Source organism: Protopterus annectens, chromosome 4.part0, assembly GCF_019279795.1.
Source record: "Protopterus annectens isolate FY-2018-M chromosome 4.part0, PAN1.0, whole genome shotgun sequence".
NCBI lineage: Eukaryota > Metazoa > Chordata > Ceratodontiformes > Protopteridae > Protopterus > Protopterus annectens.
Genome location: NC_056733.1, coordinates 1215778482 through 1215806129, shown reverse-complemented (window position 1 = coordinate 1215806129; position 27648 = coordinate 1215778482).

Sequence of the window (27648 nt, the reverse complement as noted above, 5' to 3'; positions counted from 1 at the left end):
ACACACAGGAATACCTGACTATTGCTACTATCTCAGTTGTGTCCACACATTTTGTTTGCACACTGTGGAGTATGACATGTGTGAGCAAGCAGTGGCTAGTGCCAGCCATTTTGGCCTTTGTGTATCTGTACATAGTGTATGCCCACATATGTGATTCAGTAATATGTTCCCCTTTTGTTGTCTTTCAGGAATAATGTATCATAGACGCCATGCACCCTTCTTGGATGCGGAGAATGAAATTATATTGCAAGCACTAAGGCAACATCATCACATCCTACTATCCAGGGGGAGACAAAGCAGTGAACAGCGGGCTGCATTGTGGACAGATCTTGTCCATGATGTGAATGGCACAGGCCAGCAGGGCAAAACATATGAACAGGTTTGACATAAGGCAACCAAAATGATAAATGCATGATGAAGGGCAGCAGATATTGCCAGGGATTGTGCTGTCACTGGTGGAGGGCCTGTAGCAGAACAGCCACTCTCAGCCACTGAGAAATTCCTGGCATACCTAGGCATACACAACAGCTCCCAGGCATCCATCACACTGTACATTATGGAGGTGGGTGCCACAGTTTCCACAGCTGAGGATCATGCAGGTAAACTTACTGTGATCAGCATTGTAATACTGTAGCAGTCAGTGTGTCAGGCTGTAGATACTTTTATGTAGGTGTCAGATCTTTGTTCTTTGTTCTTTGGGGGGGGGTTAACCTCAGTTATGCACTCATACTAAGACTGTGACCAATACAACAAGTAACACAGTAGCTATTGTAAATTTGAGCTATATGGACATATTACCTTGTTGTGCTGTAACATGTGGTGTCACTAACATTATCCCACCCTCAACTTTTCACAGGTCTGTCAGGTATTGCCCAAGGCTGTGGTCCTGCTCCTGGTAAGCACAACACTTGTTTTTTTAAGGAACAATTAGATTCTAGTACAGTGAAGGGCCAGAATAATGCCCTATGTAAATATAACTGCGTGTGTAAACAGTATAGTATGTTTTTAAATTCCAGTGTGGAACAGGTACCTAAGGTTTCTCGAAGGGATAGTCACAGAAGTGTAGTTCAACAAATAGATACACTTTGGTAGTTACAGTTAAGAGCAGATAAGGCAGCTGGTTTAAATGAGGCGAGGAATCTAAAATGCCTTTTAAAGTACAACAGGTTGAAGGTAAATACAATACATTAGGTGGTGTAGTGTGTCTTTCCATATATTTGTGAAGAGAGTTGTACTGGGTTTTTATGTGTTGTTTTTTCAAGTATAGTGTCATACTGATTCATTAAAAGCTAAATATTACTTGTCATGTTTTATTTGATTTACTTCAAGTGATTGTTTTAAAGGTCCTGAGTTGAATTTCTATTTTGTTCCGAGGAAGTGTTTTGTGGATGAAAACAGAGAAGCAAGTTGTCTGACCACTAATCCACTTGTGCGTCTTTGTTGTTATGAGTATTGGAGGCTTTTTGTACTCATTAGTGCAGGGATTAATGTACTGCTTTTTTGTTTCTTATTTCAGGTGACCATGGGGGTTGGTGTCTGTCCCCCTACACAACCTGATGTCAGTGCCTCTTTGGACTCTGATGATGATAGTGGCCTCAGTGAGGCACATGTGGGGATGTTGGGGGCTGAATCTGTCCCAAAGGTAGACATCCCTATTCTGCCCCCATTGTCACTGCACACAGTCTGTATGCCCACACATATCTTGTCCACAGAGGCCACAGATATTGGACAGTCAGAGTGTGGGGACATTGAACAGGAATGTATGGCAGCTATGGCTCCAGTAAGTGTAGACACTGGTCATAGCCATGGAGCTGGTGAGTTTCCACACAGGCAGCTTGACAGGGACACTTGTAGGAGGTCTGCTGTCTGTCCACCACCTGTTGCAGGTGGCATATCATGGATCACTTGGCACATGTTTTGTACCATCATGGAGGCACAGGCATGTTTTGAATGGAACATCAGACATATGCTTAGGGTTAGGGATGCAGCACAGTCTGACATCTGTGACTGCCTCCACCACATTGGGGACACCATGGATCAGATCACTGATGCAGTGGACAGATGGTGGGCTGAGATAGTATCTGTCTTGGACTGCACATAGTCTGTGCTGGAATGTGTGGCTGGAGTTGATCATTGGATGCTTGGACGTAGGGCAGCAACCCCATCTGCTGAGAGTCTATGTAGCTGTGCACTCCCATAGTGGCAGTACATCCAGCACTATAGAGGGAAGTGTGTTGTTCCCCCCACAACATGGCAGGCCATGGAAACATGGTCCTGGGTAGTCCCATGGGAGAAATGGTCCCAGCAGACAGCAGTCACTATCAGGTACTAGCACCACTTCTGACCTTGGGCATGGATGTGCCAGTGCAACTCCTGTCAGAGCCAGTTCCCATGTTCAGGGCCGGAGATGGTGAACTGTCAACTCTACCATATATGGTCCAATGCTATCCAACATACACAAGTGCAGCGCTAGCACTGAGCCTGACTGTACACACCCACACACACACACACACACACACACACACACACACACACACACACACACACACACACACACACACACTCACACACCACTGTCAAATGCAGGTCACCTACAGACACACATAGCACCTCTCCATGGTCCATTTTACATGGTCCCCTCCTGACTCACACTCATGCTGTCTATTGTTTGGGCTAGCCTAGGCCTCCTGCACCCCCACACAACACCCTGTGCAAGTGATGATACCTGTGCCACATCGCTGTCATCCTTGCCATCAATGCAGGGAAATGAAGCTATGTGTCTGATATACAGGGGACTGTATTAGTTTACATGTACTTGTGTAATGCATTGTTGGTTTACCATAACACTTATAGTGGTTACCGACAGATACTGTATGCTGGCATTTGTCATGATTACACCACATACATTTGTGCATCTTATGTTGTATGTTGTTGTATTGGCTGCATTGCATAGTAGATGGATGACTCACTGCAAGGACATTAACCTAGTATGTGATGTTAGTACTACTTACTTGTGGGAGAGATTTGTATAGCAGACTGAAACATACCCTTGGATCAGAACCCTTCCTAATGGCACACAGAGCACCTCAGTGCACATCAACACATGCCATCTCTCTGATTAGCTGGGTGACAGTCATCTCAACACAGGGCATCTGCCTGTGTCCCTCTTGGACTGGAGCAATATGTGCTGATCCTGTAACTACAGGTATGACAATGTCTATGATCGTGAGGGCTGTATGGCCATTATTCTATTTCAGTTCAAGCATCCTATGGTTCCATAACATGATGTAAAGTGCTCTAACAGGCTCACACACAAACATGGCTATGTTGAGGCTGGCACCACTTCCAATCAGTGCATACGGGACACACCAAGGCACACACATATTGCAAGTTGGCTGTATGTAGATGTGAACACTTACTTATGTAATGGGACATACTACCGATCACAGTATGTGTTGCATGAAACACTCCTCATGTCTGCTAGATCTACCAGTTTAGGACATATTATGCTTGATGACATAAGCAGACATTTTGTGGTCAATCCAAATGGGGGGGGGGTCACAGACAAATAAAACACTTTAAAACCCTACCTATATCTAGGGTTACCCAATATGGATATATACACATGCACCAAGTGGGCTGGAGTGAGATTAGAAACCCTACTTATGGTAGTCTTATAGACTACAGATCACAGTACTTATCACATGCACAACAGCTTATGTTGGATGCTAAACTGTCAACTGTTAGTCTTAAGGTGGCTGTCATCATTGGGCCTTGTAGAAGAGGGCAGTTTGGAAGCCAGCAGCAACTTACAGGCCCAAAAAAGTGCATAACCATTGGAGGCGGATAGCCCATGAGGGCATGTCCGTTGTTTTGCAGGTGAATACACACACACACACACACACACACACACACACACACACACACACACACACACACACACACACACACACACACACACACCAAGTGGGCTTGAGTGAGATTAGAACCCTTACCTATCTAGTCTTACACACTACAAATCACAGTACTTATTGCACGCACCACAGATTAAGTCTGTTGTATATGTGATTGCAGGCACAGTACTTGTGCATTACACAAACTAGGCTTGTGTGGCCAGCAGAGTGACATTGCTTCATACTGTTATTTGCATCAAATATCCTAGCAGTGAGATAACTGTTTTCATCCTAGCTATGTGAATACAGTTACCAGTATGGCCATATGTGGCTGCTTGCAGTTACATAGGCAAACCTGCTCAACTGTGTCTGTCTATGTGGTGATATCCAACAGGTACAGGGGTCTGTAGGTAAGTGAATTATATAGTGTTGCACCCTTAGTTTGGATCCTTTGAGCAACAGTATGGCTGTGTGATAGTGCAGATTTACTTACCATTATTGGGGTATATCGGACAATACAGACATCGACGCACATATTTCTCTATATAACAGGGATGTAAATATAAATGTAGCTGTGTGTGTATTCTATGTATATAAGTTATGTAGATATATGGGGGAGTGTATGTATCATTTAAATATATATAGCTATATATATCAGTATATATCTATTTGACACAAGATAGCGATAGATATACTATGCATGTGAGAGAGAGAGATAGTGACAGACGGATATGTATACGTATATGTCTGTATGTATAGACATTTATACATAGGCTATTTTGATGAAGGGGCAACAGAATTTATCTATTTGACACTAGATAGCAATAGATATACTATATATGTGAGAGAGAGATAGTGACAGACGGATATGTATACGTATATATCTGTATGTATAGACATTTATCCATAACAGGTTATTTTGATGAAGGGGCAACAGAATTGCGCTCATTTTAACTAAGTGGGACTGTCAGTACTAATAAAGTGACTACAAGCCACAAACACCTGTACTCTAGTCTTGGATTTTGTATGTCACAGACATTAACATCCGCCCCCTGTTTCTGCAGTACTGCACTTCACTCAAAATGTTCACAACATTGCCCAGCTGTGTGCTGTACTTAATATGTGACTGAGGTTGGTAATGTTACACCACCAACAGTCTGCATACCTCTCAACTGTCCTGATTTTCACAGAATGTCTAGAGTTTTGCCTCATATGTTTGGTCTGTTCCTCATACATTTGTGGTCTTCTGGTGAATTATTGAATATCAATATCACTACATTATACTAAATACAGACAGACATTTGTGTTTCAGACTTTATAGCCTTCAGAAAATATACAATGCAACACCTTTAATTACAGCAACTTTCTAGGTTTATGGGAACAATATTTAAAATCTGTCCCCATGTTTGGGCCTTTGTCCCCCGAATCTTTCTGGCTTTGTCTAGATTTCTTGCACTAAGAGGTTGAGAGGTATGATAGTCTGTGAAAACACCAACATAGTACTACCTCACATGCAAAAGAGGTGAGTAATTCCAGATTAGAACCATCAACACCATCACCCATGCTAGCTTCCCTAGTCTACTGAGCCACACAAGTTGACAGAGAGGAATCATTCACCACACAATCAACAGCATAAATATGTACATTGTTATCCTGCGTGAACAGAGGCATATCTATGTTACAGCCCTGGGATTGCCTGGTCCATTGATATACCATAGGTGATTTTCTGTTAAAGCAGTTATGTGGGTACACTGCTGTGTTGGGGGTGGGGGAACAACAGCACATGATCACCTTGGGTAGACAGTGGCCACTGTTTAACATCTCCCTTGCCTGATGTCATGAATATCCCAACCATGAGGCCTAGGGAATGTTAAGGAACACATACTATTGGACTGGGTATCTGTAGTCTCATGTGGATGTTACATCTGTCCAAATAGCCCACTATATTTCCTTGCATAACAGCAGCAGATCCATGCATATTATACCATATTATAGTAATCCTTACAATTAGTGTGTAGTTGCAAATGCAGCAGTTAACAGACCTGTAGTACAGGGCTGATTCTGTGTGATGCAAGCAGTACATAGCCAATAGATGGACAAGCACAGGTTGAGTGGGTTGCCTGGCATCAACTATTTTAATATATATGTATGTGAGTAGGAGTCAGATGTCAGTCTTGGTTGTCAGAGAAGGTGCTATGTGTTGTCTCTTAGCCAATGCCAGGGTGTACTGGGCATGACTACATCTGCCTACAGGGATACCATCAGGGGGCTCCTCCTCCAGGTCCTCCTGTGAGTGTGGCTGTGGTGACCTAGGCACTGTTGGGGGGGTAGTGTATCCCTTCCCTTTGTGTATCCTGCTGCAGCTGTTTCCACAAGATCATATTGTTTAGCATGGCACATACTGTGAACATATGTGCCCATGTGGCTGGAGAGTATTGCAGGGCTCCACCAGATATTTTGAGGCATCAGAACTGTGACTTCAGCAGCCCAAACACATGCTCTGTGATGTTCTTAGTTTGTACATGTGCCTCATTATAGCATTCCTTCGTGGGTGTATGTGTATTTCTGATGGGTGTCATCATCCATGGTTCCAATGGGTAGCCAGCATTCTGCAGTAAATGGCCATGTGCGATGTCACCCCAGCAAACATCTGGTACTGCTGTGATGCGTGCCAGATATGGGAGTAGTGATAACTGGCAGGGCTGCCAGTACACACATTCATGATAATGCCTCGGGCATTGCACATGACCTGGCAGTTGATGGAGTGGTACCCTTTGCGGTTGATGTGGATTCTACTCTCCTCACTGGGTGGTGCCTTGATGTGTACATGAGTGCAATCTATGGCACCCAGTACCTCTGGGTAGTGTGCTACATGGTAGAAGTGTTGCATATTGGTGGCCCTCACCTCAGGATAAGGGGAAAATAAATGTACTCACTGGCATGTGGTAGCATGGCATCCAGGAACTGGTGTACCCTGGATGCTGATGCCTGTGAGACCCATCATGTCCCCACTTGGTCTTTGGAAGGTACCTGTAGGTATTATCCTGAGGGCTACACATACCTTTGTTTCCACTGGGATGGGTTCCCCTCTGTTGGCTCTGGGTTTGAGTTGAGGGTGGCAGAACTCAGTGAGTTCTTGTAAGATGTCCCTGTCCACCCTATAGTGCTCTACAATCTTCAGCTCATGTAGCTCCTGGAAGGTTACCCAGGGCCTGAACACTCTTCTCCTTGCCTAGGCCTATTTTCAGCAGCAGCATTGACTTCAGCATCTAGCACATACAGATGTAGCAGACCTGCAGCAGCATGGGGAAAATCAGATTGTAGGGCAATTGCATACTTTATAGTGCTCTACCATAGGTGCTGCCTGCACAACTGGCTAACTATGAGGCAGTGCACCTGCCTAGTATACCATTAACATCTTTTAATGGCCCTAGTTTAAGTTAAATGAGGGTCAAAACTAATTAATACATCATTGCCTTTTAGATACTCTCAGCAATGCAGAGTGGTGCAGAAATGCATGCCCCATAGGTAAACAATGCTTAGCGTTTAGTGGGCACACACCCTAGACTTCCACGCTCAGCACAGCGGCATGCCACCCAAACACAAGGAAACACACACCCCATAGGTAAACAAAGCTTATAAATCAGTGCATACACCCCCCAGACTTCCATACTCAGAATGGCAGTAGACTGTGCAAACAGCCACAGCTAAGCTGCAATCAGCTTAGTAGTTATTGCACACTCCCTCTCCTGATGTCAGCTACATCCTGTGTGGACTCCAATATGGTTCTCTGCCTATACAGAGGAGATATGTGGACACGATTACCCCATTATGCTGTTCAGTAGCTCCACCTCATTTGCATAGGGGTCAGTGCTCACAACCTGGAAACTACACACTTCACAGCCCTACAACGTTAGCAACACTACCTATGCACAATTGTAGATACTCCACACATGGTCCTGTAATACATTTCTGCCTAATAATTTTAATTTTGTTATTTCCACATTTTTTAAAATTTTTTAAGGCATGTTTATGTACTGCAGAGTTCTGTGCAAAATACCCAGATTATTAAAAAAAGGGTGGCCACGGTGGTGCAGCAGTTAGCGTTGTTGCCTCACAACAAGAGGTTCTCTGGTTCGATCCTTGGCTGGGGTGCCTTCTGTGCGGAGTCTGCATGTCCTCCTTGTGGTTGCGTGGGTTTCCTCCTGGTGCTCGGTTTCCTCCCACATCCCAAAGACATGCTGTAGGTGGATTGGATACTCTAAAATTGGCCCTAGGTGTGAGTGTGTGTGTGTGTGTGCCTTCTGTGGATGTTTGGGTGCTGGGCTGGCAACTCAACACTGTAAAACTCCGCTGCCAATTATGAGCGGACAGGTGATCCACTGTGGCGACCCCTAATCGGGAAAAGCCGAAAGACTAAGATGAAGATCTGTAAATTTTGAGACACACAGAGGATATTTTTACTCACATGTGTGTGGGATATGCCATTTCTGTCCATCTATCTACATTTTTACAGCCCCTTTTGTCTGTCTACATTCCTGTACACAGTTTTTCCATGTACACTAAGCACACTGACACAGGGTTTGCAGGACTGCTTATTTGCTTGCTGGATCACTCTACTTGCCTCATTTACATGAAATTCACCTGCTCATGAGGTGATTTGCATGCCCTGGAACTTCCCATGTTGGCATGTGCATGCACGCAGCACAGCAGTGCTTACTGGATCACAAACATGCTTACTTTTGTGTAAGCAGCATGGCACGATGCCTGTAAGGTAATGAAGACCATGTAGGCTTTATTAAATTCCCCCCATTGTTTTGGATATTTGTGACAAAAAAATAACTTTACATGGAATTAATTTGCTTTTGCAGGTTTGGGTACAAGACTGTCGTGGAAAAAGTTTTTCAGTTTGGAACTGATGATATTGATAAAGAGTCTATAAAATTTTGTTTACAAAAATACCGCTGCACCACTGCACTGTCAGAGAACATATACAAATATTAAATTTGCACACTGTGGAACCGGGCAGGTTCAGTGTTATTTATATGTGGTGGGGATCAAATGTATTGCCTTTGTAGAGACAGAGAAAATTGTTTGAATAAATTTTGCCTTATGTTTCAGTAAATATGTCAGTTATAGGAATGGGTAATTTTGACTGTAATATTCAAGGGAAAAAAAAAATAGAAAACGATACATAAATTGTAATACAATGAAACAGCATAAGTTAAGACCATGGAATATGGAACAAAGGACACACAATTCAGGAATATTTAAAAGTGAGATTGATTGTGTTCTTTTTATCTGAAGACACATACAGACAATACGAACAACCAGCAGGTTTTTCACAATGACAGGAGCCCACAGAGGCTGGACCCCACAACAACAAACTCCGGACTCATGAACTGAGATTCTTGAATCACACCCTGAACAACAATCAGTTCCCAAGGGCCCCAGAGAACCTGCACAATTAGGAGTCCTCCCACCTGAGACTGAGTTGCTCTCCAGTGACCACCACCCACCAAAAGGACAAGACATGGAAAGGCATAAGGGACCTGAGGCACTTTTGGGTCCCATCATTAAATTTACCCCTAAGGAGGACATTATCCAACAAACAAAAAACAAGATCTAGTACCACTTGGTTAAGGAACTCACCAAAATGGACTGAGATGTTCTGGAAAAAGGACTGACTTTTATCCCAAACAGGAGAAGTGACATTGTATAGACTCTAATAGACCTTAAAATGTTTATTAGAAAGATCAACCTAAAATATTTTTTTCTGATAAAGCTAGACCAAATAATACAGTCCATAGAGAACAGTGGAAACAGCCCAGCAGCTTCTGTACTTCCCCTCATCCTACTGTCACAACTTTTGAAGTTAAATGTGAATCCAAAATCAGAAAGATACTTAGTAAACATATGAGAAAAATACTATAATCTAAACCATGAAGAATGTGCAGACTTGAAAATGGACTTTTTTATGCTACTAAGTAAGCATCCACTTGTCTGTCAGAAACCATCAGAGTTTCATTGCTGTAACTCAACCCATTCCTCTTTATGATGAGAGGTTAAACACAGGTAGCCAATTCTGGACCATTTTACTTTTATTTTTTACCCTCATCTGTGCAGATTACTTGGTTCACCAGCACTGTGGGATTTATTAATATAATGTCTCAACTATTTGCTGAGAGTTCTCACTAGTTCATAAGTTCATAAATTCATAGTTACCAGTGTTCTGGCCCATAGGTTGTTAAAGAACACTGACTGCCTAAAACTTGGATCAGAGATCCATTGTTCGCCCCACCCAGGTATTCAAGTTATACCTAAACATATTGAAACTGTTAGAAGATTTTACCTCACAGTAATGTATTTCATTCTTGTTTTTGTATTGTTTCAAGGAATTTTGAAAGCCATATTTTTATGTCTATCTGTTCTTGGCTTGTTGTAAATTTCTAAATTTAGTGATGAGCTTAATAAATCATGATTGGAAGGATTGTATGCAAGTACCGATTTACCTACCTGTATTGTGTAAAGTAAATAGATTCAAATGCTTGCACTTGTCCATTGCCTCACCAGTGGTATCTTTTTTGATAAATTTCCTTTGGCTAGAATGTAAGGTGAAGTCACTGGACAAAAATTATGTGTTAAATTTATTGGTAATGATTTTGAGATCTCTTCTCAAGATTCTATTAATACAGAATGGTGTAACCAGACCAGGTGAGTGGTTTATCAAACTAAAATATTTATAATAACATTTTTTGTTGTGATGGTCCTTTGAGTCTTGTTTCAAATTATTAATTTTCTTCTCTTTTTTTATCAAAATCTGAATGTCTTTGCACAATGTGTTTAGTTTAGCTTTGAATGTATGAGTTTGGTATGTTGTGTACATTTGCAGAGCTCTTTTCTTTTTATAGTTTTACTATTTTGCTATTCCACCAAAAGAGGAAACTTGTGGATCTTGAACTGTATCTTTGATTTTCCTTTGTGGTTTGAATAGCAGCAGTGAAAGTTTACACTAAAGTAAGTACCTGCATTCCTTATGTTTATATGGTTTCAGTATTCAGGTTAATGAAATTAATGTGTCCAAGTTTATTGGTCCATATTTACATATATAGATTATACTTAATACCCTTGATTGCAAAAGTAACAGTTTGTAGTCAGGGGTATATAGTGGGGGCATATATCTATATTGTAAACAATGTGTCAAGACTGGGGGCAATGTCTAACATATTATCATCATGTGTTTTGTGAGTTACTAACAGAATAAGACCATGATATGAGAATAAATTTAGGAAATCAGTCTCAGCGTTATTCTTCCCATGATTTTGTACCAGTCAATATCGGGATAGTTTAGATCACCTATAAGTAGGATGTCGATGACCTTAATGATTATATATAGACTTTTAAACCATTCATGATGTGATGAGATTCAAAGTTTATAGATGGGTTTTTGTAAATGATGATTGGTCAAAAGTTGCTGACATATGTTATGTCAGAGATGTTAGCAATAACTCCACCTCCTCTAGCGCTTTCAAAAAAGCCAGTTTTGTTTGTTATAATTTTTGAAAATATCATCTTTGGAGTTCCATGCATAAATTATTGCTAAAATCATATACATTTCCTTTTGAATTAGACCATATAGCTCATGTTGCTTGTTGTCGTTGAGGCATTAATACTATTAAGACCCCTATTTCCTGGAAGCAGTGTGATGCAAAGTAAAAAATATTTGCATATTCACTCAATGTAGAGCTCAAAAATCCAGCACCATAATGGGATAAATGCTGGCAATCTTCTGTGAACAGCCTATGATCATGTTTACATTCCCACAGTAAGTTAGGATTTTTTACAGAATACACTGTACTCAATTGCCTAAGCCATGTATTGTATTTATGAGGCTATATATAGTATATTGATCGTCATTCCAAGATATTGCTGGTATACCTCATTGATAATTAACTTAATTTTCATTGTTTCTGCAATTTCCATGATCCTATAAGAGCATTTTCCACATGCTCCAATGACATGCCCCTTTGATAGCTTATTCCTGCACAAATGATAATATATTTGTATTGATTGGTGTATTGTGTTACCATCTGCAGTAAATGTGGAATTTCAGTTAGTATAGCACCTGAAAGGGATACTGCAGTGATATTATTTTTATCTAAATCAACCAATTTTTCTGTGTATTGGTTTTAGTACAGAGTCTCCCAGTATGAGGCTCTCCTATTTATTGACAGTATTTGTATCAGACATGTCATTCCTTTCTGTGGTGTAGGTAGGCTCCTTGAGTCTCCCAGTATGAGGCTCTCCTACTTATTGACAGTATTTGTATCAGACGTGTAATTCCTTTCTGTGGTGTAGGTGGGCTCCTTGATCAAATGATTTCCACAACTAGAAGGCTCATCTTTACTACAGTTATGTAAAGCTGACTCAAAGCAGTCATTTAAATTAGGAACTTTGCTTTGGCCTCCTAAAGCTATTCTTTTTATATTTTTTATCTACAGTGTTCAACTATTAAATATTATTTCTTGTGTTTTTTTTTATTTCTTGGATTTACTACAAAGATGTCATGATACAGTAATGCTGGTGGGCATTCTGTATCATGATTCAGCTCAGGTTGTCTGTAAAGAATTGTGAGCGACCAGGAATTCTAAGTCATTGATACTGTCCGTGAGTTGTTACTATGCCACTTACAGTCCCTGAATTGTTACTATGCCACTTACCATCTGTGAGTTGTTACTATGCCACTTACCGTCCGTGAGTTGTTACTATGCAACTTACCGTCTGTGAGTTGTTACTATGCCACTTACCGTCCGTGAGTTGTTATTCTGCCACTTACCGTCCGTGAGTTGTTACTATGCCACTTACAGTCCCTGAGTTGTTACTATGCCACTTACAGTCCCTGAGTTGTTACTATGTCACTTACCGTCCGTGAGTTGTTACTATGCCACTTACAGTCCCTGAGTTGTTACTATGCCACTTACCGTCTGTGAGTTGTTACTATGCCACTTACCGTCCGTGAGTTGTTATTATGCCACTTACCGTCCGTGAGTTGTTACTATGCCACTTACAGTCCCTGAGTTGTTACTATGCCACTTACAGTCCCTGAGTTGTTACTATGTCACTTACCGTCCGTGAGTTGTTACTATGTCACTTACAGTCCCTGAGTTGTTACTATGCCACTTACCGTCCGTGAGTTGTTATTATGCCACTTACCATCCGTGAGTTGTTACTATGCCACTTCATTATTTAAGTCTCTTTCCTTTTTGCCTTCAGCCTATGGCAATTGTATTATTGTTATGCTGGATACACAAGATTTGCTTTAATTTTATGCTTTTTGGATTTGCTAAACTTCAGATTCCTTCCTTCCACAAGAATGTTTTCTTTCTTGCTTCTGATCTTCATGTTAGTTTCAATATGCTCATCAAGCAGGTTATTTGACGTTCTTGGTCTAGTGTGATGTTTTACAGATCTTGTATTCCTAGACTTAACAACTCCTATTATAGCATGTATTTTAGTGGAACTGCTGTATAGCATTTAGTGTTATCTGAATTTTTCCATGCCATAAAACCAAAGTGCTTCTTATTTTAAACAGTTTAAGCAATGATCAGTAATTAGTCTATTGTTTTCATGCATATATCCCATATGCTATGTTAGCTTACAAATTTATTTTTCAGTAAATCTTCTAACTCATAACAATTCAATATGTCCATACCAAGTGCACTCACTTTTCCTTGTTATCTATAAGCACTGTAATTGTTTAGTTTATTGACATTTGAAAGAGTGCATTAACCATGTGGTTCTATTTAGTTTACAATAATAACTGGTCCATGTGCTACTAATGGATAGAGGCAACTTCTAATGCTTTATCCCATGCATGAGTTTTCTCAAATTACCTATGGTATAACCACAGTTATTCTCACTAGGGGTAATATAATTATCAGCTAGCTGCTCTTGCAAGCTTTTTTAAGCCCAGCCAATGTCCGTTTTGGTGCTTAAAATAACCTCTACCATTAGTTATTAGATTGGCCTTACCAATGCTATTTGTAGCACGTTTTAATGAAACACTCATCAGCCAGATAACAACATACCAGATATTTGACAATTACCTGTTGTCTTTTGCAGAGATTTGAGATGTACATTATCTTGGTAATAAAAATGGATTTGTTTAATCTTTTTTCTTAGAATCAAAACTGAGTCTATGGTAGGAAGGGAAATACTCTACGATTTAAAATGAAATACTTTTTTAATATTTAAACTATCAACTAAGTAAGAATATTAAATGAATGAATGAATGAAATTGTTGCTTGGCTTTGACAAGAGAAGATCATGCCTACTAAACCTGGTGGACTTCTTTGAAAAGATCTCTAAGGCAATGGATGAGGGTAAAATGGTGCATGCTGTGTATCTGGATCTGAAAAAGGTGTTTAATACAATACCCCACTTGAGTATAGTTGACAGACTCACAGAACTGGACATAAACCCCTACATAACTCACTGGATCACCAGCTGGCTCACAGATAAGACCCAGGAACTCAGGATTGGTGATATCACCTCCACTAAGAGACTAGTCACCAATGGGTACCTCTTCTTCTAGCAGGGAAAAGTTAATGACAGGGGCCTTTGGCTGACCAAGTTCATAGATGACTGCCATTTGGGAGTTGTTCCCCCATGATACAAACATCTTACAAGAGGGTCTAACACAGACAAATAACTGGTGCCAAAGTCACAGATTAAAACTACATGCCAAAAAATGCCTTTTGGGAAAACTTCCATCCAGGCTAATTACCCCATTGATAAGACACCCCTAAGAGCTGATCTAGTGGTCTGGCATCTGGGAACATATGTAGACAGTAATCTGGCCTTTAACCAACATGTGACCAAGGTAGTAAGAAAATCATTCTATACTGCCCAACCTATATGCAAGGGAAGAGGTTAATGGGTAATACTAGGGTAGCTGTCCTTGTGGTCCATTTTAAGTGTATCCAGTTTCTCTTTTAGTGCTCAAAATAACCGACCCCATTTGGTTATAGATTGGTCTTACCCATCCCATGGTCAATAATTATATATTACCCTGTGTCTGGCATACAAATCTAGGTCTGAGACAGCCAACAGACTGCTCAGAGGTGACCTGTGTCTGGCATATAAGGCAGTCTGAGACTCAGCCTTGATGGATTTGCTGCATATCCATAAGTAAAGCTCAACTCCATGCAACCCACAAGCAAGGCTCAACCTGGTCTGTGACATTAATAGAACTAGTTGGTGGGATAGATTTGCTTCCCAAAGCTCCCCCTATGTGTGGAATAGACTCCCTCTTCATGTCAAGCAGAGTATCTAACTAGCCCTCTTTAAGAGGAACCTGGATGACTGGATGGGAAACAGAAAATACACCCCTGGGATCCCACCTGTGTCCCTGGTGGACAGGGGAAACAGGTGCTGACTTTCTTGGCTAGGCTTATAAGGGCCTCTGGGCCAATAGCCTAGCATCATCCTATGAACCTATGAACCTATGAAAATAGTAAGTGGGCTCATACCATGTGAAGCAGAGTCATTTCATAACCCTATTTAAGTGTAACCTTGACTAATGGATGGGAACTCAGAAATCCACCTCGGGTCTTATAGACAGAGGCAGATAGTAATGCCCAACATACATAACCTCTAGAAACTTCCTAACTAACATATCTCCTCTTAATCAATGCCCTTGATACATAAGGACACAAGTGAGTTGAAATGCATGTCTAAGCTTATAAAGACTCTGGTGGTCATTAGCCTAGTATATCTATAAACTTATAACTAACATACCCCCCCTTATTATAAATGCCCATGATACACAAGCACACGATTGGGTTGGGCTGCACAGCTAGGCTTACAAAGACCCCCTGGTGGTCATTAACCTAGTATATCTATGAACCTATAAGTAACATACCTCCTTATAAATGCCCATGATACACAAGCACACGATTGGGTTGGGCTGCACAGCTAGGCTTACAAACACCCCTGGTGGTCATTAGCCTAGTATATCTATGAACCTATAACTAACATACACCCCTTATTATAAATGCTCATGATACACAAGCACATGATTGGGATGGGCTGCACAGCTAGGCTTATAAAGACCCTGGAGGTTAATAGCCTAGCATATCTATGAACCGATAAACAGAGTGAATAGAATGAATGAATAAATGAACACTGCATCTTAAAGCAGATGAACCAATAAAGCAAGTGTCGGTAAACGGCAACTGTAGTCCCACTCCACAAAGGCGGCGCCTCTACGGACCCTGGTAATTACCGCTCTATAAGCTTAACAAGTCTAGTCTGCAAAGCTATGGAGAGGATCATAATGGAGCTCATAAACAAAGATATAGGGGACTTGCAGACATTGGACCCGACCCAGTTTGGCTTTGTCAAGGGAAGATCATGCCTTTTGAACTTGGTCGACTTCTTCGAAACAGTCACCAAGGCCATTGATGAGGGAAAGGCAGTCCATACAGCCTACCTTGACCTTGCAAAGGCTTTCGACACAATACCCCACTCGGGTATTGTAGAAAAACTTACCAGCTTAAATGTAAACCCATATGTCACAAGATGGGTTGCAAACTGGCTTAAGGACAGAACCCACAGGGTTAGAGTTGCTGGCGCTGTGTCAGACTCCAAGCCGGTCACAAGTGGTGTCCCACAGGGCTCGGTCCTTGGCCCCCTATTGTTTGGCATCTACTTCTCAGAAGTACAGGCCAACATAGGAGGACTTTGGCTGACAAAGTTTGCAGATGACTGCAAACTGGGCGCCATAGTGGAAAGTGCATCAGACACGGATATCCTTCAGAAGGGACTCACAGAAACAGATAGCTGGTGCCAGAGCCATGGCCTGAAGTTAAACGCCAAAAATGTATAGTCATACCCTTCGGGAAAAACAAGGTAACCCCAAGCTACCATATAGGTGGCAATCCACTAAGCACAGAAGAGGTTATCAGGGACCTGGGGACCCAGGTTGACAGTGGCCTTTCTTTTGACACTCACATTGCTAAAGTGGTTAGAAAGACCTTCTGCATTGCCCACCTGATCATGAAGGGATTCACATCCAGATCTAGTGAGGTTATTGTTCCCCTGTACTCTTCACTTATCAGACCAATGATCGAGTACAATGCCCCATTCGGGATGTATCTCACCCGACATCTGCAGCAATTGGAGAGACCCCAAAAGTTCCTCACCAAAAGGATAAAGGGACTCCAAAATCTGTCATATGCTGCCAGATTGAAGAAACTCCAGCTCTATTCAGTCGCATACCGTCTGCTCAGAGGTGACATGTGCCTGACATACAAGGCCATGTCCAACCCGGAATTAATGGACATGCTCCACCTCAAAAATCCAAATCCACCAAAACCACTAGAGCAAGCGACTTAAACCTTAGCACGGATATAAATAGGACGTGCTGGAGGGATAGATTTATCACTCAGAGACTCCCTATGCTGTGGAATAAAATCCCGGTCCATGTGAGGCAGAGCACCTCGCTGACTCTGTTCAAGAGAAATCTAGACCTGTGGATGGGAGGTCGTAGGTTTACCCCGGGAATCATCTCTGTGTCACTGCTGGACAGAGGCACAACAAACTAATGGGCACAGTATTTTTTCATATAAGGGGTGGCGTAAGCCACAAAAATTTGGGCTAGGCTTATAAATGCCTTAGGGCAGATAGCCTAGTATAAACCTATGAACCTATGAACCTATATCCATAAACCTTAGCAGCAGAGGATAATCCTAGGGGAACAACAATTTTATGCAATACAATCATCAGTTAAAAGACAGAAAAAAGTCTGTTTTCAAAAAATTTAAGTTAGCAGCACTTAGGCTCTGGCAATAAATGCACCAATAGCCAAAATAGTTATAGTCAGAACTGCTCTGCCTAGGATTAGCTAACCTTCCACACATCAGAAACCTAGCATTCAAGTGTATTCATTCTGCTTGGTAATCATTGCATATGACTATCCTGGTGTCTTATGTTCCCCCATGACTTTGTATGGTGGAAAATGTTGTTCATGATATGAAAGGGTACCCATGGTGTCAAGTATTCCCCCCACCCCCACTATGCAGGATGTCCTCATTAGTCAATTCTCCTACCCACTTACACTTATGGACACACACACACACACACACACACACACACACACACACACACACACACAGACAGACACACAGACACACACACGCACACAAACACACATCCTTATCTAATGTGATCTTACCCACTAGAAGCAACAGGTGAATTTAAGGTTTTTGCCATATTCATTAGCATGGCTGGTGGTGGTGATCTATGCACCCAAATCAGAAGCGGCCTTAGGTCAGCTGGTGCCCTAGGCAAAAGGGCTCCACAGCGCCCCCTACCACACCACCTGGTGCCCCCATCTTGGTCTACCTACACCAAATAAATACTGGAAAAACAACCCAGCTATAGCAGTGCCCTAGGTGGCTGCCTAGTTGGCCTATGCCTAAGGCCGGCTATGACCCAAATAATTCTCTAAATCACTCTGCTGTGTGAATGTCTTACTGCATGGCTAATTGGCACAGACTGCTCCCCCAGCATGCCTCATTATTACTTATGGTAGGCCACAGAGACAGCCCATCACGATGCTGCAGAACTTCGTGGAATAGTACTATGGTAGGGCTGTCTCTAATTCAGAAATGGTTACCACAGGGAGTATTATTCCAGGCTTACACCTCACTGTAACCTTACTGAATTGGCCTCAAAATTTTACAAAGGGGGTCTTCACTCCCCCCACATCCGGTTACTTATATATACACTAACTGCACAGTTGCACAATCATGCCAAAAAAGCAAATAACCCTCTAGTAACCAAAAACCCCATAGTAAGCTATAAGCAACTGCATGGGAGTCGACATACTATGACTCAATAAACTGCGTACATACATTTCTTGTTATATCTCTCCTAGTCAAAATACTTCAGATTCCACTTGTCAGAAAAGCTCATATCATATTTATTTAACCATGCAGATACTTTTGTTGTTCTCAAACATGTGAAGAGCAGAAGTAGTCACACTTTTTTAGGCAGCATATTAGAATACACCAGATAGTGTGTTGAGTTATGTATAATAGTAGTAGTTTCATTCTTTGGTCTTCATAACTAAAACATACGTACATGTGAATTCATTACACATGACACAAAGAAACTTCCCACATGGGACAGATGTTCATTTTTATTTTCATTTATGAGAGGATGCATCTACCACAGGCCTGAAAACTAAAATATGAGCATAGTTATGAACAAAGAACACACAACTTTAAGACACCATCACCATCTAAGCTGAAAGAATGCAGTTATCGCCTACATTGTGTTAATTTGTCATTGTTCCTTGCCCTTTTTTTTTCCATATGCTCCACGCACCAACTTTGAGACCACCACAGATTTAAAAGAAAAAATATAGTCAGTTAAGTAGGTTAAGCATAACTAACTATGTGTTGCACATTTAAAAATTATGCTTGGAAAATCATCAGTAATATGTCTTGCACAGATTTATAATTTCTGCATGTATTTTCGCTGCATTATTAAAATAAGTATCCTTCCTCCCATGCAAGCCGTATTTTTGCACAATGTGCTCATGATGTCTGCAGAAAATTAAGTAAGTCTCTGGTTTACAGACATCGGCATATTATGCACAGAGTTTCAGTAGTCCCTGTATGAAAGCCATTTGACATAAATTTGCAGATGCTGATGTTTGTATAGTTCCTGACTTTGAAATTGATTCAGACTCATTTATTTTATTATCTGCATTCTTCTGTGTATTTTCTCATATGCATTGATATTTACATGAGGAATAACCCTGCCAGTCTTAATCAACTATAATGGAAGGCTTAGTTTTGTCCTAAAATGATGTTCCAGCATCTTGGAGACACATAACCTTTTCAATTACATTGCCATCTGAAGAATTTCTAATAACTCCTACAGCATAAACTTTTCTGTTAACTTTTTTCAACGTTGATGAGCATTTAAGAAAATTACCATTTCAATTCCTTTGAGCAGTCTCCTAAAGCTTGTATGATTTATTACAAAGCACAATCTGGTTCAGTAGCATTAATAAATTCTGCTCTGCTCTTTAAATGTTGTTTGGGTTATTGCCAGAAGTAGTCTGCCTATTTTCAGCTTGTACATTTCTTGATTAATGTTTCGTTCTATTCTGATTATTAGTTGCTTGAATATTTTACTCAGATTCATGTTTTCTGTGTCAACATTTTTGCAAAGTAGGTTTCTGGACTGCTTTCATAATTATTTATGTAGCTTTATAGGTGTCATTTATATACCATTGTAATGCAATATTTTTATTAAGTGTAGTAAATACAGATTAAAACATATCTGCTCATTGAACATGTACGACAGAGTGTGTTGTATCTATAATTCACTAAAGCCATGGTTATTGTTAGGTAATTCTTATCATAGACTGGGCGTCATCGTTGTCCTGTCCACAAGTAACCAAGTGCATCCAGGATTCATCGCAGGATCGCCCTGTATGTGAAGGCACATAATCACTTCAGTCAAACAGAAATGGACACCGTTTGTAATGTGTGAAGAACCAAAGTATGACAGCATTTACCAGAATGTTACAGTAGTAAACATTTGAAAAAATATTTTTAAAAAGAATGAAAATAAAACCTTAACTTCCCTTCATAGATTATGTATATATGTGTGCATATGTAGACAACAGAACCTAGTACCATATCTGATGAAGCTCTGAGGAAGATGCAAGTGTTCATCTCTTGTTTTAACTTAATAAACTGTGGTTTAAACAAATAATACCAGCCTAGAATCCTGTTTTCTTATTGCTACTATGAATACAAAATAATGTACAACACAGATCTTGTATAAAGACAATGGTTTACTTTAATAATCCGTATGGTGAATATCAAGAGTAATTGTCCCTGTACAACTGTTTTCTCTTTATGCAGGTTATATACACACAAATATATATATGTATATATATATATATATATATATATATATATATATATATATATATATATATATCGGTTACCTTCATTTCGTTGGAAGCTCATTTGACTGACACTCATTTGACTGAGTCCAAATGACTGAAACTTCATTTGACTGACAGTTTATTTGACTGACAATTAGTACTGGCAGTGTCTAGAGCACTGTAAGACAAGTAAAAGGAATATGTCCTTTTCCTCACTGTAGTGTGACCCTGGAGTTAGTATATATAGTTAGGGGGAGTGTGGGGGGCACAGCCCCCCACTTACTTTCATGTTATATTCTCTGCCTTTGGTTTTATATTGTTCAGTAAAACCAAAGTAAGTGGGGGGTTGCACCCCCCACATCCCCAGTGTGGGGGGGCTGTGCCCCCCCACACGCCCCCTAACTATATATACTAACTCCAGGGTCGCACTTCAGTGGGAAAAAGGACATATTCCTTTTACTTGCTTTACGGTGCTCTAGACACTGCCAGTACTAATTGTCAGTCAAATGAAGTGTCAGTGAAATGAAGTTTCAGTCATTTGGTCCGACTGAAATGTTTGTCAGTCAAATGAGCTTTCGACAAATTGAAGGAAATCCATGTATATATATATATATATATATATATATATATATATATATATATATATATATATATATATATATATATGTGTGTGTGGATCCCTATCATATGATAGAAACTTCTTTTGACTGAAACACATTTGACAGAAACCATAAAACTGAAAAGTCAATTGACTGAAACGCATGACTGAAACCCATAATACTGAATTTCAACATACTAATTTGTAAACTGGACCATATAAAGCCAGACTAGGTGGGGGGGCTATGCCTTTCATGTGCCTTACAGTAGTCTACATGCTGCCACTACTATGCCCTTTTCCCCATTGTAGTGTGATCCTGGAGTTAGTATATATAGTTATGGTTCCTATCAGCATTTCGAATGTTGAAAATGCCGAATTTAATCGAACTGAAATATTCGAAATCTCATAAGAGCGAACTGACAGAACATCAATTTCTTTCCCAGGGAAAGAAATCTGTTGGCCGTCATTGGTGTTTGCTATTTCCTCCACTGTGGTGCGGTCTCGGAGTTGGTATATATAAGTAGGGGGGTGTGGGGGGCACAGCCGAGTGTGGGAGGCAAAGCCCCTCTTCTGTCAGTGTTTAAAGTATTGAATTTTTTTTTTTGCATGGAACACCGATTTCTTTCCCTGGGAAAGAAATCGATGTTCCGTCAGTTTGCTCTTTTGAGGTTTCGAACATTTCAGTTCGATTAAATTGCATTTGGCATTTTCAGCATTCAATATGCTGATAAAGACCCTATAGGTAGGGGCATGTACCCTGGTTTTATATGGTCTAGTTTAAAATTTAGTATGTTGAAATTGTGTATTATGGGTTTCAGTCAAGTGACTTTTCAGTCTTTTGAAATTTTTTGAAATTTCAGTCTTATTGTCTCAGTCAAATGAGGTTTCTATCATATGATAGGGATCTATATATATATATATGTATATGTATATATATATATATATATATATATATATATATATATATATATACATATATATATATAAATATATATATATATATATATATATATATATACACACACACACACACACATATATCTATATATATATATATATATATATATATATATATATATATATATATATATATATATATATATATGTAGGTTAACTGAATATCATCAAATCTCCCTTTGCTCAACATCTGTTAAGTCAATAAAATTTAGTCAACTACACAGATGGTTCTCAGCATTGTGTGGTCTTGGAGTTAGTATATAAAATTAGCAGGGGGTGTGGGGGTGCAGGGGCTTGGCTTTTTTTCATGTACTGAGATTGTTGAAGTTTACTTGTCGAAGTTGTGAACACTGATATTTCGTTGTTTTGATGAAATTCAGTACAGAAACACACACGTGCCCCTGGAGCAGGCTAAACTTCTTTTAGGTTTAGCCTGCTCCAGGGACAAGCACAGTATGTGTTGATGTTTTATGTTTTGATATTTTGATGTTGACTAATCTGCTAACACCATTGTACTCCATTCAATCTAATGAAGTATACCCATATATGTATATAAATATATCTATATCTGTAGTACAGATATATATATATATATATATAAATATATATATATATATATATATATATATATATATATATATATACGGATATATATATATATATATATATATATATATATATATATATATAAATATATATATATATATGTGTGTGTGTGTGTATATATATATATATATATATATATATATATATATATATATATATATATATATATATATGGGTCTACTTCTGATTACTGAAAAAAACACTTTAGCGGAAGTGCACTTAAGTGAAAGTGCAATTTCACAAACACCAGTTTATGGAAGCATGTACAGTGGAGATAAGGAAATATACCTTTTTCCCCATTGTTCCACTGTAGTGCAATCTTGGAGTTAGTGTATATAAGTAGCGGAGGTGAGTTTTTTTTCCAGTTTGGTGAACTGGTGTTTCCTAAAGTGCAGTTTCACTGAAGTGGGTTTGGCTTTCTGTTCTTTGAAAAAAATGTTTTTTCAATGAATAGAAGTAGACCTATATATATATATATATATATATATATATATATATATATAGAGAGAGAGAGAGAGAGAGAGAGATATAGATATGAAGCGTTTCTCCCTGGGCCGCCACTGAAAACAGGCTCTATCCTAGCTGCACTTTCCCAGTTAACAAATGTTATATAAATAAAATAAATACTAAATATATATATATATATATCTATATATATATATTTTTTTTTATATACACATCTGTTGGTATTTATAGTTTTTTAAAGTCCAAGTGCCTCTTTTTGGCATGAAATTTGTGTGGTTAAGTAACTTGGTCAATGTCATACAGTTTGGTAGTGGAGAGAGTCAGAACCTATCCCAAGTCTTAGTCTTAATCTTACTCACTGGAAGTAAACCACAAAGTTGATCTGCATGGATGTATTATTTTTACCTTTTTACAAAATCGCAGTTTACATGTTTTCGTAAAACATTTAGATTTGTTTTCTTGGGTATCATGCTCATCTTTGGAATAGGTATGGATGCTTTAATCTCCCTAGTTTTTCATTGTGTATCAAAAAGTATGTGTCAACTGAAATTTAATATACATTCCAAACATGATTCTAAACACACTCATTCCTTCATGTCCAGTATAAGCCACTCAGGCACAATGATTCCCGTCCTTCTTCACTGGAATGGATATCCACTCATCTGGCATAACTCTGGCACTACATGGTATTTTCTGCCCCTGGCATGGAGTTTCCAAGACAGCTCATACCTATCAACCTGCAGAGACTGAAAATAGGAACAAAGGCCTTTGAAAAGTAGGAATATCCAGCTAAAAATCTGGATAGCAAATTAGCATAAAATTTGAGTATCAAATAGAACAAAAAATGTTCTTGCTTCATGTAGAAATCTGCAATACTACTTATAAACCCATTTAAAATGTAGAGTGTTGCAAATGATGGGAAAATATAAATACTTTATCAAAAGGACAGTGCAAACTTAGAAAACTTAAATGAACTATATGGCAAAATTCTACCACACAAGGTAATTTATTTTTGCTTCAGAAAAAAAGGGAGATGTAAGTCGTATGTCCTGTTTCTTTAAATAATTGTTACCACTGGCATATTGGTCTGGTAGTATGGTTTTCTGTCTACTAGACAGCTTGACAAATTACATGTAATGAGACAATTAAGAAAATTGTTTGAAGGGGTAAACATCTGGTGCAGGGGTAAATCAGACCTGAAAAGAAAACTGTTACCCTCAACTTACCCCCCCCCCCCGCCATTCATCCTGCAGGCCAGCTTCTTCAGAATACAGAAACTGTTATCTAAGGAGGTTGTGTATCTTAAGACATTTCTTAAGTTATATAGGATTCCAAAGGGCGGTACAGTTACTCCAGGCTAGTACTGCCATGAACTGGTCAGCTGAGAAGTAAATATGATAGCATGGCTGTGTCAGTCTTCTTCCAAGTGTAGGATTAAACAGTTTGGAAGAAGACACTATTTGTATGTTGTCCCAACTCAGATATGTTGTAGAGATAAATTAATAATTTGTTTGTACATCTAATTGTTGTTTTGGATGGGTATCGTGGCTTGCAAAATATTACCATCTTAATGGATTGGATTCATCATGCATTGCTCATCAGAAGTACACCTTACACATTAAAAAGGTGATTACTATGTAATAATGCCAAGGACTGTCTCTAATATATGATTCGTGCCCAAAAAGTATGATTATGCATTTAAACAGGCATTACATTCAAATGTGTTTTCATAAGACTACAGGTAAGATTAATTTGTGCAATTTTTGGCATTGTGATCTTTGTAACTTGACAGAGGGCTAAATGTATTTAATTGTTTTATTACTGGATAAAGCGGAACTTTAGAGTTTGAGAACTATACCAAAAGTTATTTAACAGAGTTGTAGACAGCTGACAGAATATGATGTTCTCAAAGTCATTTTCATCTAACTCACAGAGACAAAATTAATTTGGAAAATGGCACTTTGAAGGAAAGGTCATTTGTTAAATTGCATTCATCTAGTATTTGCACAAGTCAGTAACATTAGGTTTAGATTTGTCGTTTTGGAATGGGATAGGTTTAGATTTGGGAGGCATTGAATTCAAACATGTCAAAACATGTCAGAGGTGGATACAGCAGGCTTGTCAAATAACCAGCATACTTCCTGCTGACCCTAATTTCACCAAATGCTTGAATCTTGCTTTTTATTTTTGGTCTATTCATCACAAAATCTGTTGTTTTCTGGCTCATTTTTGAGGACTTCAGTCACTAAATAATGACAGTAACTTTTCAGACTTCATTTCATTCAGCAGATGTATACTAATGCAAAACCTGTTACTGTTGCAACTGATTTGGGGGTTTTGTCCCCCATTAATTTTTAGATTTGTCCCTGGTTCTTGAGCTAAGAGGTTGAGAGGTAAGACCATCTGTTAAGATGGTAGTAGATTTCCTTCAGCATATTCAATCATTGTATTCCTTTAAGGTAATTTTCAGTTGGAGAGCTGGTTCTTTCAGTATTATTTATGCATCATTTGAAACTTTACAACGATTTCAAGAAGAAACAGTTGTATTTACTGGAGCTAAGAAATGTATATAAATGCAAATGCATGAGAGTATACAAAAAGAAAACATAAGAAGTGTGCAACTAAACTGCAGCTGCACTGTTAATGATCTTTAAGGGTTTGTTCGTACTGTGACCAGTGGAGACATCCACAATTGTAGCATATGAGGTATTCATTATACGTACTCTGTTCTTTCATCCCAGTTTCTTATTCTGGACTATTATTAGCCTGATATATACGTGGTTTTATCAAATTAGGTTTAAGGATTTATAAAGGCCATTTTCTAAAGCAAGATAACCTATGCATTACCATCAGCAGATGGCCATGTTATAAATGCCTTTATGAGTATGTGGTCAAGCAGACAGGTGAGCAGAGACACACAAATCAAAGCTGGCATCATTACCCCCTGTCATCCCAAAGAGGTACAATTCTGGTCACTGTGCACACTTACAGAAATACTGGCCTACCAATCATCGACTGGCAATGGTAATAAATTATATACTTAGTTATTTGTATCCCTGATATGCATGCAAGGCTAATGACAGAGTGACAAGCAAGGACAAGAAGCACAAGAAGCAAGGCTGTTGGACAGAACTAAAAGAAAATATGGTTATCATACCAGTATCTGCCCTTACAAATATAATGAGCACATATAACGATAATGTCATACATACCCAGTCATAAATTCAAGATGAATAACTGCAACATGCTTATTACTGTAATGTCAGCTGTACTTATCTTCAACCATTAAATGTCAAACATGTCCTTAGCTATTCAAGTGTCATTGGTTTACTGTATCAATACAGTAATAACACCTGCATGCTCAGAAGAAATGTGAGTACCTAGCAACTCTTTTTCTAGGAAGGAGTCACTAATAATCTTATTTGATGAGCAGGTTGAATCAGTTTTTCATGACTGACAGACAACTTGAATCTTTAGCTGGAGAAGAAAGAGTTTCCTGCAGTTTTCAAAATAACCAGTCCTGAATGGTGTATCCATAGATCTAGCTCATTGCATAATAGGACTGAGCTAGCAGGGTACTGGTTACAGTTTTATTTCGTTTCATGTTTGAATTTAGAGAGTTGACAGACCTTGATTAGTCATCCCTTATTAGTGATTGTCCACCATTATGATTAGCCCAACTGCCACTACTTCTACTACAACATTTCTACTAGTGGCAGTACTAATGAAATGCCACACTTCCTTCACAGCCTCAAAACTCTGCATTTAGTTTTCAAAAAAACATTATCAAAAATCAAATAGATATCTTCATACAAATGTCCTTAAGCTTCATCAGGCATTGCTTTTATCTGACAATGCATATATCATGAGGAGACAGACTTTCTTGATCATAGAAATACTAGGTATCCTTTCTTATTTCAGTAGCCTAAGTGCTTTATGATAAACTTTTTTGGCAAATTATTCATTGGTGGCTTCCAATAAGAAACTCAGTGGACATTTTAATTTTTATATGGAAGCCAGATTGACAAACAGTAAAAACCTTTTAATACCTTCCCCTTCAAGCTTAGCAGGTAGACATTAAGTATTTTTCTGTCTGTTTCTAATTTCAGTAGACTGTCCAGTTTTAAACAGTGAAACTCTTATTCATACTGGAG